Source organism: Lygodium microphyllum, chromosome 17 (genome assembly GCF_053477565.2).
Source record: "Lygodium microphyllum isolate KBCC chromosome 17, Lygodium_microphyllum_v1.1.10, whole genome shotgun sequence".
Taxonomy (NCBI): Eukaryota; Viridiplantae; Streptophyta; class Polypodiopsida; order Schizaeales; family Lygodiaceae; genus Lygodium; species Lygodium microphyllum.
The window spans coordinates 60163394-60176638 of record NC_141151.1 but is presented as its reverse complement, the minus strand read 5'-3'; positions in this window follow the sequence as shown (position 1 = coordinate 60176638).

Sequence of the window (13245 nt, the reverse complement as noted above, 5' to 3'; positions counted from 1 at the left end):
TGAATGACAATGTATACAAATTAGCTTTCTTCAAATTGCATCAAGCATTATAAAATTATAGGTAAGATTAACCATTTACTATAGTAATATATTCAAATTATATCTTGCACCATTAGTCTTATTCCTTTCGCAATGAATCATGGTAAAATGGCTAAATTCATGGAAGGTTTCTTCGATGCTCAAATTACTAGGGAGTTATCTTTGCTAGTTGCACATCTTAGCAAGGCAAATGTTGTTATTTGGCATGAGTTCATCTTTAAAGAAAACGGAAGTTAAATGTTAGGAATTAACAAGTATAAAAATTAGATATACGAACTCATTTGGAAAGAAAATGTAATGGGAAATTACTGGATGACACTCTATTAACGCTTTTCCCCTACTATTTGAGGACTTGGAACTAATAAAGTGTGTATACACTAAATTCTCAGCTAGGCCTTTTGTCCCAAGGAGTATTGTCGTCTTTGTATCATCTGGGCATTATGCTATATGCCAAATTAAACTGTATTGATTAGGAAGGTTAATTGTCACAAGAATAGAAAAACCGTGACAAGACGAGTAGGATTACCTTCCAAAAGATAACCGAACCAATCTAAACATAGAAACATTCATACCCTAAACACTTGACTACTTTTCTTACCGTAGGGACAATAAATTCATAAAGATAAGAAACTAGGGTTTGTCCCTAAGGTTCTTAAATGAAGAAACCCTAGGCCTGACATATGTCAGCTTAAGGAATCTAAACAGATTATTCCATCGCCAGACTTGCGCAACATGTATGAAATCATTTTGTGATTGATTCACAAGGAGAAAAGGGAAAAACCCTCTTCAAGGACAGCAGATCCTTACGGAAGTTATCTTGCAAAAAGACGTAATTTTTGGATATTCTTCTAAATAAGGAAAGTTGTAAAATAGAAACTAGCATATCTAAGGTACCTTAGGGTAAACCAAGTTGGGTATACCCTACACCCGAATATAAGGGATCTTGCCAAGTTACAAGACATCTTGAGAACGACTGCTGATACACTCAAAAAGGAAAGAACACTTCCTTAGCAGTTTGCCATACAACTGGGTTGATTAATGGAAATGTTTGTGCTTGCTAGAGATTTTAGGGCTCTGTTTGAATTATGAATTACAAATTAAACAAGTACCTATACTTCAGGTTAAAAGCCTGAAGGGAGAGGCAGCTTCAGTTACCCCCGACTGCCTGCCTGACCCTAACCAAGGGGGTTGTTGACCGTGCCGGGAAAGTGGACTGAACCCACCGCGAGAGGTCTCTCCGTTGAGTTCTACTTGGAGCAGGAGGACGCTTGGGTGCCAGGGGGGGCTCTGGCCCTAAATTCCTCGCTTTCCGAGTCCTACACAAGAGGCTAACGTGACTCGGGATTGGATCTCGAGGCCCGCATACTAGTTGACGGGCGGAAGCTTGGAATAGTGATCCCTGGAGATTATTGGTTAGCCTTCGGGCAGATTATGGACAAGCCTACGGGCGGAACTCCTTGTAACTCAAAGATAAAATGTTAAAATGTTAAAAGAACTTACTTGATGTTGTTTTTCTATGTCACGTGATAAGATTACGTGAAGGAACCAGTGCTTAACAAGATTAATTAAAGAAGCTGATTGTTATATGTCAAATTAATGTGTTAGATAATTACATAACTATAACAAAACGAGGAAAGTGCGGAGGATGGGCCATGGGTCCGTCCTACAATTGGGTGGTCCCGGTTAGCCGGGAACTTTTCTCCAAAAATCTCGAAGAACAGCAGAATGATCATCATCATCAAAAAGAATAACGAGAACGATGACCTAGAGTTACGTCTTACCCGATTTACATTGTTTTAGGGGAACGGAATGGGACTATGCCTTATGGCAGAGAGGTTGAGCTTTGTATCCCTCTCGTTTCCCATTCTCCTTGAACCAAGTGCAGCGTGAATCCGCTTCGGACCTGGCGTTTCTGCGTAAAGTAGTTCGCTCGGGTCTGACGCTAGTTGCTGTTAGCTAATGACCCATTAGGAAAACCCTAATTCCGGTCGATCCTAAGTGGGAACGGCCAGGATACTTCCGCTACGTGGCAGACGCGGGAAGAACTAGATCGCAAAACCCGTAACATTCCATGGGAGTGCCGGGCGGAGCTTTCTAGACATCCTTTTTGATGGACTGCTAAGACGTGTCCTGGATGATACTATGGGACATGTTACAGGCAACAATAGAGTAAGCAGGGTAGGCTTGGGTGGCAAAGAATCCTATCTTTTCTTTAAATTTCCCAAGATTCTGAGTAGTTTAAAACATATCATGCAAGCAAGAGGTTACCTGAATATGACCAAACCTCTTAACAACTAGTATTTTTTTGAATAGGACATGATTGGATAGGGCATGATTGGATGTATATACGACATAATTACACCTAGATCATATGCTAGGATATGATATACATATATATCATCATACGGACATGATATACATGTATATAAGACATGATATACATGTATAGGGCATATATATGTATAGGACATGATATACATTACCAACTTTACTTCTTTCTGAGTATTACAAATACACATCAAATCATTCAAAGCTAATTACATATATGTGATTTCATGCCCTATATACATCCAATCATGCCCTATACAAATGTGATTGGATAGGGCATGATGATTGGATGTATATATAAATCAAAGGTTGACTTGTGCATTTGCAATATATATATATATAGAGAGAGAGAGAGAGAGAGAACTGATCAATACACTCACATGTCTCATTTAATGTTGTGCACTTAACCTAGCCATGCATGCCAATTCATAGCATGAGTAGATTGATGCAAATCAGTTGGCTTGTGCATATGCAAGCTATTCCAACCATGTCAAGGTGCACTTATAGCTCACATATAACAACAAGTCCAAAGCAAGCAAGTGTATCAGTGGTTTCAAGCCTTATATAAGCAAATCACATGCAATGTTTCATCACTTCAATATATCTAACCCCCAGCATGTCCTTTACTATTAGCTTGGCTAACTCTCTCAAGCACCCAGATCTTCCTTTAACATACAGCCTCCATTATTGCCATGTTTCATCATACTTTTAAGCACAAACCACTCATGCAGGATCTCACAGACAATTAGGCAAACATGTCAAACAAGGTCCTGACTATATCAACACAAATTCCATGAAGAGGAGACATCACATACCTTGTGATTTTGTGCAGGTTTTACACATCAATCAGCCATTCGAGTGTGGCCAATTGCTGATCCTAGTTGACAACATTATATTTCAACCCCAGGTTCATCAAATAGAAATTTTCTTGCATTGTTCAAGCTATTTTTAGCATCTGCGAAGTATTCACATCTTGGTTTGTAGCAGTGCAACTAACCACTCCATTCATGCAACATTCATGAAGCCTGACATCAAAAGGCAGTAGTCTCTTTGTGTGTTTACACTTTGAGTAATAAATGGATCGATGATTCCTCAGGTTTGATAATAGTGATGAGGATTATCAAAGCTCAAAATACCAATGTTTTTAACAAAAATTAATTGCATATGAACAACATTTGGACCATGAAACAACAAAAACAAGCAAATTTCTTCATAAAATTGGAGCATACCACGTGTCTTGCATGTTGTGGATTTTTAAATAATTATTCTGGATAGCCCACGGACCAACCAGCAACCATTCTTCAGTGCTGAACCTCTTTCCTCAGCCTCCTCTTCATCTTGAAGCAATCCGATCACAGCCGGACAAGCATTCTTCAGCCCCTCTTCTTCTTGATTTCTTGCACATGAATTACCTCTATGTAGGAGAGAGAGAGAGAGGAGAGAGAAATACTGGTTTTTTATCTCCACAACCAGGCAACCAATTGAGGAGTAGAGACCGGCGATGGGGGGGGTTGTTTGTAGGTACCACAATCCATCTCTCCACCAAATCTAGCCATGGCGCCTTCATCCCTGTCAGGCGGTAAAAGAAACGCCCCCCCCCCCCACTCACGAAAATTTTTATACTCTAAATATAGATGATTTTAGAAGGTTTGTGGATCCCAATCAAAATAATATGCTCTCATGATCATGTTTTTCAAGATCCTACATGCCTTGCTGATATGTGTGTAGGCACCCAAGATAAAGAAGCAGAGAATGTAGGCGCACACATCCAGATGCCCAAGAAAACATTACAACTAGCAAATTCTACTTGTTCAATAAGCATTCTATTAGATAGGGATGCACAATTCCAAATCAACTGTAGGGAAAATCAAAATGCAAGCAGTTGTACTTGGAAATTTGAACAAGCATGTGATGCCACATAGTCTGAAGGTGTATGGTTGGGGATGAGATCGAATGACATCCCATGCTAAACATTATTTTAGGTCGAGAATGAGTTTTACTTCAAGAGTGATCTGTGATCCTTTGGGGGATAGTAAGCTAATTGTTGGATCGAGCATCAAGCAATTTGGTATGCAAAAGAAAGTCCATAAGAGAGGAAGACGCTTTGATGATTAACAAGGAGTCGGAGCACATGAACTTCGACCACAGTGCATGTAGTAGTTAATGAAATTAATGGGACCTCTAGGCTCTCTCTCTCTCTCTCTCTCTCTCTCTCTCTATATATATATATATATATATATATATATATATATCCACCAATCAAACATTGGATTACCTTTTATTTTTAAAGCTTTTAGGGTAAAGGTGGAAATAGAGTGTTGTCTAACAATCCTCCATTATATTTTCTTTCTTTTTTAGTTCTACAAATACTTCGCAATGGTCAAATTATTTATACCATATGAAGCTCAAAGAAAAAACATTGGGATAGTTCAAAAAAGAGTGAAAATGAGGGGTCAATAGAGTCACACTAAAGGATGCATTGTTTTAAGGTTTTACGAAATCCAAACTAAAAAATATATACATGGCTCAATTGTTTGACTGACGTAAGCTCATCAGTGAATTTAAAAAAATTATATCACAATGTAAAGTGGCTAAAAAAGCTGCATCTTCCTTGTAAAATTGTCACTTAATTGGGGTGGGGTGTGTTTTCCTTTTGGGAGGGCATCACTTTATTAGCCCCTTTACCCTACCTACATGGAAACTACTAGCGTCATGATTCATGAGTTTTATTTTTCTTTTTTGTGAGTTTTGGGACTATTATTTTGTGAGATTTAGTGTTTACTTTATTCTAAGTGACTAGTATTGCATCTCCATCATAACCCCTCTATATCAAAACCAAAATATATATTTGATGACCCTTACTATTCTCGTTAAAAGCTTAAAATGAAGTCATGGATTGTGTGTAAGAAATTGGAAAAGCATTGTTTCATGTGTGGAACCAAACAACAAAAACATATGACAAATAGCCAAGAAGAGTTTTTGGTTACTACAAAGGTAAACTCCACAGTTCATAAGCCTTATTCCATAGGTAAACCTCGATTGTTGACCCAAGGTGAGACGGCTCAATGTGGTCTCCCTCACCTAAAAGCTTCTTCTCTAGCTTCATGGTGACAATTTTTTACTATGTTTCAGGAGGGCAATTAGTACCTTGGAAATATTTGGTCATTCACCTTGAGGAGTAGTTTGGTTCTTCTTGAATGCACTTTTGATTCACTTCCTTGCATGAAATCCAATGCTAGTTTTTGGAGGTGATTTGTGAGTCTAATCCTCAATGTGATCTATGGCTTAGGGTTTGATTCTACTTTGCAATGTATAGCCTTTTGATTCTCGCATATGGTTGAGTATCAGTGTTTAAATTTGAATCCCATTTTGGGCATCTTAAGGATTTTGGGTGTCAATTGACACCTAAAATTTGACGACAAGGGGTCGAAGTGAAACCTAAAAATTTGAGTAAAGGTTTTAAATGAAGTCTACTCGTATAGGGTAAGATTTCACCATAAGACATATGCATATATATGCATATATATATATATGTATATATATATATATATATATATATAGCCACTAGAGATTAACCCCTGGGCTCTAACCTAAGGGTTGAGAGTCGAGACTCAAGAGAACTTGAGCCTTGGAAGTTGGTTAGGTTGGCCCTTCACCCTTAAGCCTTAATGTCTTAAAAAAAGGGGTAAAAGATCATAATTTCATATTATTTTTCTTCTTGAACCGCGGCCCTAACTCACACAAAAAACAACGAAACCCCACTTTTAGCACTGAAGAGTGAACAATCACCATTTAGGACTCATGACTTATTGTTCGTCGGTCGATCCATATTCTTCATACTTTTGAGCATCCATAAAATATGAGTTGTGACCCGTCACTTTGATGCACTGAGCTGCGACAAAGGCATTGAAGGTGCGGGCACAGGGGCACTCTACAGAGGCTTAGAAAGGAGGAGTTGCGAAAGGAGGAGAAGGTTGATGGTTCTTGAGCGGCAGGCAGTGCACTTCAAGTGTGCAGGCAGTGGAACAAGCCGTCTTGCATAGTGGTACTGGTGAAACGAGTTTCGAGTCATCACTCCAAGGCAGAGACGGTGAAGCTTCAAGCGTAGGGGTAGAGGCATAGGAAGTAGGATTTGCAAAAGGAGGAGAAGGATGATGGTGTCTAGGCAACGGGCCACTTGGACTACACAGATTTGTGCAGGCGATAATGAAAGAAGCCTTCATGCATAGTAGGGGGCCGACTGGCCGATGCGCAGAGCGTTCGCATGAAAATGCAGCTAATAATCTTATTTCTAATAGCTACATGTACTAATAACCTTATTTCTACTTGGAATACTACTTGTACTAATAATCTCATTTCTTATAATGTCACTTTGTTTTCCTTACAACACCCAATCACAAACCACAATCTTAGAGGTTTAGAGACTTGATATATAGAGAGACAAAGTCTCACTACCACTACAAGATATAGGCCTTATACCAACGTTAAAAGCGACAAAAATGCAAATAGCAAAGTTTGCCCCTGTCATTGCAAAAAGCGTCGTTATTGGCGAGGCCATAAAACACTCGGTATCAGTGTCGCTATCAGCGTCGGTATTGGCGACGCTGGTATCAGCGTCGGTATCAACGTCGCATGGATACCGACGCCAATACCTGATAGCGACGGCTTGCGACGTAAATAACGATGCCAATAACAACGCAAGCAGTAAAATTTGTGACGCTAATAGCAACGGTAGCAGGGAAAAAAAACTTTTGTGGCAGGGCAACAAGTTGCCCTGCCACATATAGCACTGTGTGCTTTATTAGAGCCATACAAAATAGTTTCTCCACTGTGTACAATGTGCTTGCAAACAAAAACAATGTATACTGAAATCATAATACTGACACATGAAATAAATACATGATCACATAATAAGCTATTGGTACAATCATGACAAGATATCACTAATACATAGAAAATGTCTACATAGATCAGGCGACTCAAAAATAAAGGTGTGTGAGCTCCAGGGATCCAAGGGCGAGCTACATATCCTCACCCTCCGAAAGCTCATCCCGCCGCAAAGGAGCATCAAATGGACTCTGCAGAAAAAGAAACAACACATCAGTCCACCATACAATAATGCATTCTAATTAAACATGGTAACTATGGACAAGAAAGATGAGTGACTTACAGGGCCGTTGCGTCTATACAATCGGTCAATCAATTAAGTGAGACCGTGCCTCTCTGCATATCAAGTCTCAAGGCCAGTCAGATCGTGATTTGTAATGGAGTGCTGCAAAGAAAACAAAATGCTAACTGTTAGAAACATGATTGTCAATACAAAGAATATTGCAAAAAAATAAACAAGCAAAAAAAAAGAAAAACTTACAAAGTCCTCCAAATATGTCATGTGGCCACCACTCCCAAGATGATGGACCACTCCGGCCTCGAATCGTGCCCTCGCCACCTCGCGCTGCTGACTCCAACATCCTAGAGAATCTGTAGCCTCCTCTCTCAGTCGGCGCCAGTTGTCTGCATCTAACCACTCGGGCTTTGTAGCCCCACTCTTGGTTGCCTTGCGTGCGTCGGATCGTCTGTGTGACATATATGCACGTATGCAATCCATCATCCAGCCCGTAGAGAATCTATTTACTGAGGCTCAGATCAGAAACTCCTCATGCAAGGATGCAACTATGTAGTCCTTGTTCCCCTCTGGTATGTTCTTCCAATGATCCAAGACGTTATGCCAAAAAACTTGTTGGCACAACTCTCTCATGCGAGCCATCATCCTCCTCCCCTCATCATTCATGATGATGGCTTCTGACCTACCATCAACTAGATATCCATATCCCCATGGAGTCTGCCTAAGATGGGTCCTCTCCTATCTACGTCCACGGTCCTAGGCATATCCAGGAGACCCCTGTGCATCCGGTGTACCGATGGAGGTAATATCTCACGGAGTGGGAGCCATAGGGGTGCCACCTGCTGATGGCTGAGCAAAAGCCGAAATAACTCTAGCAGATGTCCCTACAGGTGTAACAAATCCCTGAGGTGATGCAACTCCAGCTGAACGATGAGACGGAGACACCGCGTCCATGCGTCCATAGTATTCACCTGAGCCTGAGCCACACTCCCTGGAAGGGCTACGAGAGTGAGAAGTCGCACCTGTATCACGTGTCGATCACAAGCTCACTACATCTATATCTCTGCAGTATCCCTCTAACCCCGAAGCACTCCCTCCCTTTGGCCCAAGTCTAGAGCGTCGAGCTCATCTTCTTGAAGCTGAAGCATCCGATCGCGCTGGAGTAGATCTATCAGAGCGCCCTAACAAAGGCCGAGACAGCTCCTGGTCTGCCATCTCTTTGAATCTCGCGATCTGGTCTGGAGACATGCATGTGAAGATATCCTGTAACTCCTCATTGCTTATCTCTCGATTCATCCTGAAAATATCACCTATAGAGATAAAAAATGATGTTAGAATAATCAATTTAGATCATACAAAGCACAGTAATATAAATCATTTTTAAAAAAATCTCACTTAAAATGCATATCTTATGTACCCTTATAAGCGATTGGTCAACGAATTGAGTAAGTGGATCCTCCAAGTATGAAGTATCCTATGGTTCCATGTCAATCTCTTGACAGAACTCCATATACACTGGAAGGTCGATAGACATGTCACCACAAAAGGTTGAGTCCACCTCATTCTCAAAGAATTCTTAGACTCTTGTATTTCCATCATTGTTAGCTGATGCTGGCTCCAAGCTTTCGACGGCCTTCACCCCTTGCAATATCGACCCCTCTATTTGCATATTATCTTCATCTATGTGCACTACAACAAAAAGGCCTCATAGAAGCACATTTAGACGTGATTTTTGAATATAGAGAAATTCTTATGGGCATGTCTATCCGCCCGTCTATTTGTGCATTTACCATTTCGCGTCTATATTGGCGTGTATCAAAAAATTTATATGCACAAATAGATGCGCAATAGATGCACATATACACGCGCATATAGACACCCTGGTAGAAGCGCTTTTACAAGCACTGATAGACGCGAACGAAAAACAAAAAATGTCTCTTTTTTAAAAAGATATTTAATTTCTTTTTTAAATTTGAAATATGAAGCGTATGTATAAGCACGTGTAGTCTGCACTATAAACGCACGTATAAACGCGAATTATCTGCAATTTAGACGCGCGGATAGACACGCAAAACAGAACTGGAAAAATAAAACAGAATATGCTCTCTGGGTTTTTTTTTTCCCCCCCTCCCATACATCAGATTGTGCATTTGGGAAAAAGACAATATATCTTACGGGCACAAGAATTGAAAATAAAAGTCCATGTATTCATTATATATCAAAAGCATTTACAAGGGAAGTTTAAGTACTTGCGACCTAAAGCGTGGCCGCAAGCAGTAGGCTCAAAGAGATATCATACATATACATGAAAAGAAGGCCTCATGAGGAGGTATGGTGCTCCTCTATGAATCTGAAGAGGAAACATCTTTGCTAGTACCACCATGGCTACTAGCATCGCTATCCCCCTCCTCGCTATGCTCCACATCCGGGTTCGCCTGCACACACTAAAGATCAGGGTTGCTTACATAGACAAGGTGGAGAAAAAGTTATAATTAGCTATAATTTTAATAGGAAAGTAAGAAAAAAATACCTCCTCTGGCTGTCGAATCCTCATGACCCGGTTGTATTGGTCCTCAGTGATGAGACCCTCCTCATAGAAGTGAAGCCATGTCGCTGCGCGGTTATGGCCTCGATGGTAACCTACCTCTCTAGGAGTAGGTGTCCTACCAACGATGGTAGTCTGCAAAACATTTAGATATATACAAATAATTATGAGTCACAATATATTAGAATAAAATATATAAAGAATTGAAAAAAATATAAATTTAAAAAATCTAAAAATAAAAATATACTTACAAACTCTGCCTCCCACGACTCTCTGCCGCCCGATCCGTAATGCGACGATCTCATGGTTTCCATTTGGATCCGTTGCGCCTCTGCGTGCTGGCGACTCTTCACTTTCTCAGCTGCTTTCTTCTTGGCTTTCTTCCACTCTATGCGGTGGCACATAAGTGGTTGGCTATAGGCTCCACGCCCCTCCTCTAGCCTCCACAGTGAGTCCTTGGCCTGTGTCATCAGGTGGGATCTTTTGTTGTGAAGAATATCCCTTACTTTTGTGCGTCCCCAATCATCCGAGAATCGCTGACCCTCAGGATTTGGGTACCTCCTATGGACTGCCCTCAATACCTCCTACCACAAGCTTCTTTTCTGATTTTTGAAGGCAATGAAACAATATTTATACGTCGCATGCACGACGCTCCTCATGTATGCCATTACATTCCTTTCCTCATCATCATGAAAGATGCCACCAGCATCTGTAACTCTATAGTACTGGCGTACAAACTCCTCTACGTGATCTACTGGTGAGGATGATCGCTCGCCACCTCCTAGGCAACCCCCACACAAGCCTCATTCTCCCCCTCGACTCTCCCTCCTCCCTCTTTGTCGACTACCCTCTGCCTCGCTGGATGCACGAGCTTCTGCAGATGCACATGCTTTTGTAGATGCTTGTGCTTCAACCGATGCACGTGGAGCATACGGAGTACTTGCATATGGAGTACCTGCATATGGAGTACCTGCATCATGTGGAGTACCTGCATGTGGAGTCTGGGAAGTAGTGCCAGGCAAAGACGTCAGAGGCATCCCAGACATAACACTGAACACCTCGTCCGTTGTGGGAGAGCAGCCAAGGTGTCTGGTCATCTCTCCCATGAAGTCTTCCCTACTAGGAAAACCTCCAAAAAATGCATTGACCCCTTGCCAAAGGAGGCCAATGTATCATTCATGCGTGCTGGCGACCCCATGCCAAAGGAGACCTAGCACATGTATCTCCGTGTCTAAATTGTAGGTTAGATGCACCCTCAGACGCACTCCAGAGTGAACCTTTTGTCCAGCGCATCTATCTGCGCATCTAGGATGCAGCACAGACGCGCTGTCAGACGCACATTCCAGGTCAATGCGCGTGTATAATCGCGTGTAGACTGCAGGTCAACCTTTTGTGCAGCGCGTGTATCATCGCGTGTACATTGCAGAGTACACGCGCCAGCACATGCGCTCTAAGACGCGCCCTCAGACGCTATGGGGGAAAACATTTTTTGCGTCTATATCTGCATCTACACTGAAATGTAGACGCGCTATCAGACGCGCTCGGTCGGCCGATTTTAGGCCGACGACCGCCATTGATGATTTACAAAATGCAATACATAATGGAATCACAAATCCTAAATACACAGATAGAGCAGAGAGAGGAAGAGAGAAACAGAGAGAGAAAGAGAGAGAGAGAGAGAGAGAGAGAGAGAGAGAGAGAAACTCACCTTGGGTGTTTGGTGTGGCAGGTGGTGGCGCTTCTTTCTTCTCCTTCTTCCTCCCCTTGGTAAGTTACCCTCCCTTGATGCTTGCTTGCTGCTTCTTCTTATTCTTCTCTCTCTTGTTCTCTCTTTCTTCTTCTCCTTGGCTTTCCTTTTTCCCTTCTTGTGTGTTTGAAATGAAAGAAGAGGTGAGTCATGAGGAGGTGAGGCATGAAGAGACTGAATGTCGGCTAAACTCAAGCTTCAGAACCGCAAAAAACGCAGGAAAGGAAAGGCGCAGTTTGAAAAGAAATGATTTAAGTATGCTTTGAATTTTGACGTGTGCATCTATTTTTGCGTGTACGTGCACGTCTATTTTTCAGATAGACGCGAGTATAGACGCGAATATAGATGCGGAAATAGACGCGATATAGACGCGTAGGTAAACGCGGCTATAGACGCGTAGTTAGGCTTTGTCATAATTTTTTGTTTTTAAGATAAGTTTTGATAGTGAATTCTTATCATAAGTTTTAATGTATTTATGATTATTTTTGTGTATTTAAAATTGAGATCTTATGTAAACATATGAATGACAAATATTTTGATGTTGTCATGAATTAGGTTTAATCATGTCGACGTCTTCATCACCTAGTGCGGTGCAAGCTAATGAGTCAATGAGCACATCCTCAAGTAAGGATGAAACATTGCGTCTTCATAATCGAGATGCATGGCTACGACAAAAAAATAAATGCATGTGTGATCGTTGTCGAGGGTGTATTTTTCAAGCACGTCAAATTGCAATGTCACACCTCAGCTTGTATGGAGAATGGGACCGAGAAAAATCACCGGTATTCATTGCTTTTTTTTACCACTAAGATTACATGTCTATGTTACAGGAATTATATATCAACGTACATGAAACACCCTTTTGTGGTTGAGTAGTATGCGGTGCCACATCCTCAGATGCTCCCTCTCGGGCGTCGAGAGGCTGCAAAATGTCGACGCGAGGAGGCAGAGTCTTCAAGAAGAGTAGAGACTGACGACCATGATAGTAGCCCTCATGAAATGCCCCATCAAGTCGTAGAGGATAAGATTTTGGACAACATGGTACACCATCTATTTTCGCAATCGGTTCAGGGAGAAGGTCACTCTATGAAGCCAGATGATCCACTATATGTAGCATCATCTACTCCCTTGTATGAAGGTTGTACATACTCCGTTCTTCGTGCGTCCCTCGAGATACTTAACTTGCAAACAATTTATGGATGATCCGTTTAAGATCCGTTTCGGTCTCTATGTCAGACGGCAACTTGTAATTGGGATGTCTGATTTTTCTTTTTTCTTCTGGCTTCTTTGCTTGAGAGGCATCTCCCATGTCAAACTCTGGCGGCTGCAGATTTTCAGCAGCCTTCTGTTGGTCTGGTTTACTTCTTGTTATGCATTTAGTCGGTCCTGAAGAAGAAGGACCAGCAACATCTTATTCTCTTCTTCTCTTTTCTTCTATCATGGCTTCTTGATTATTAATTTCAG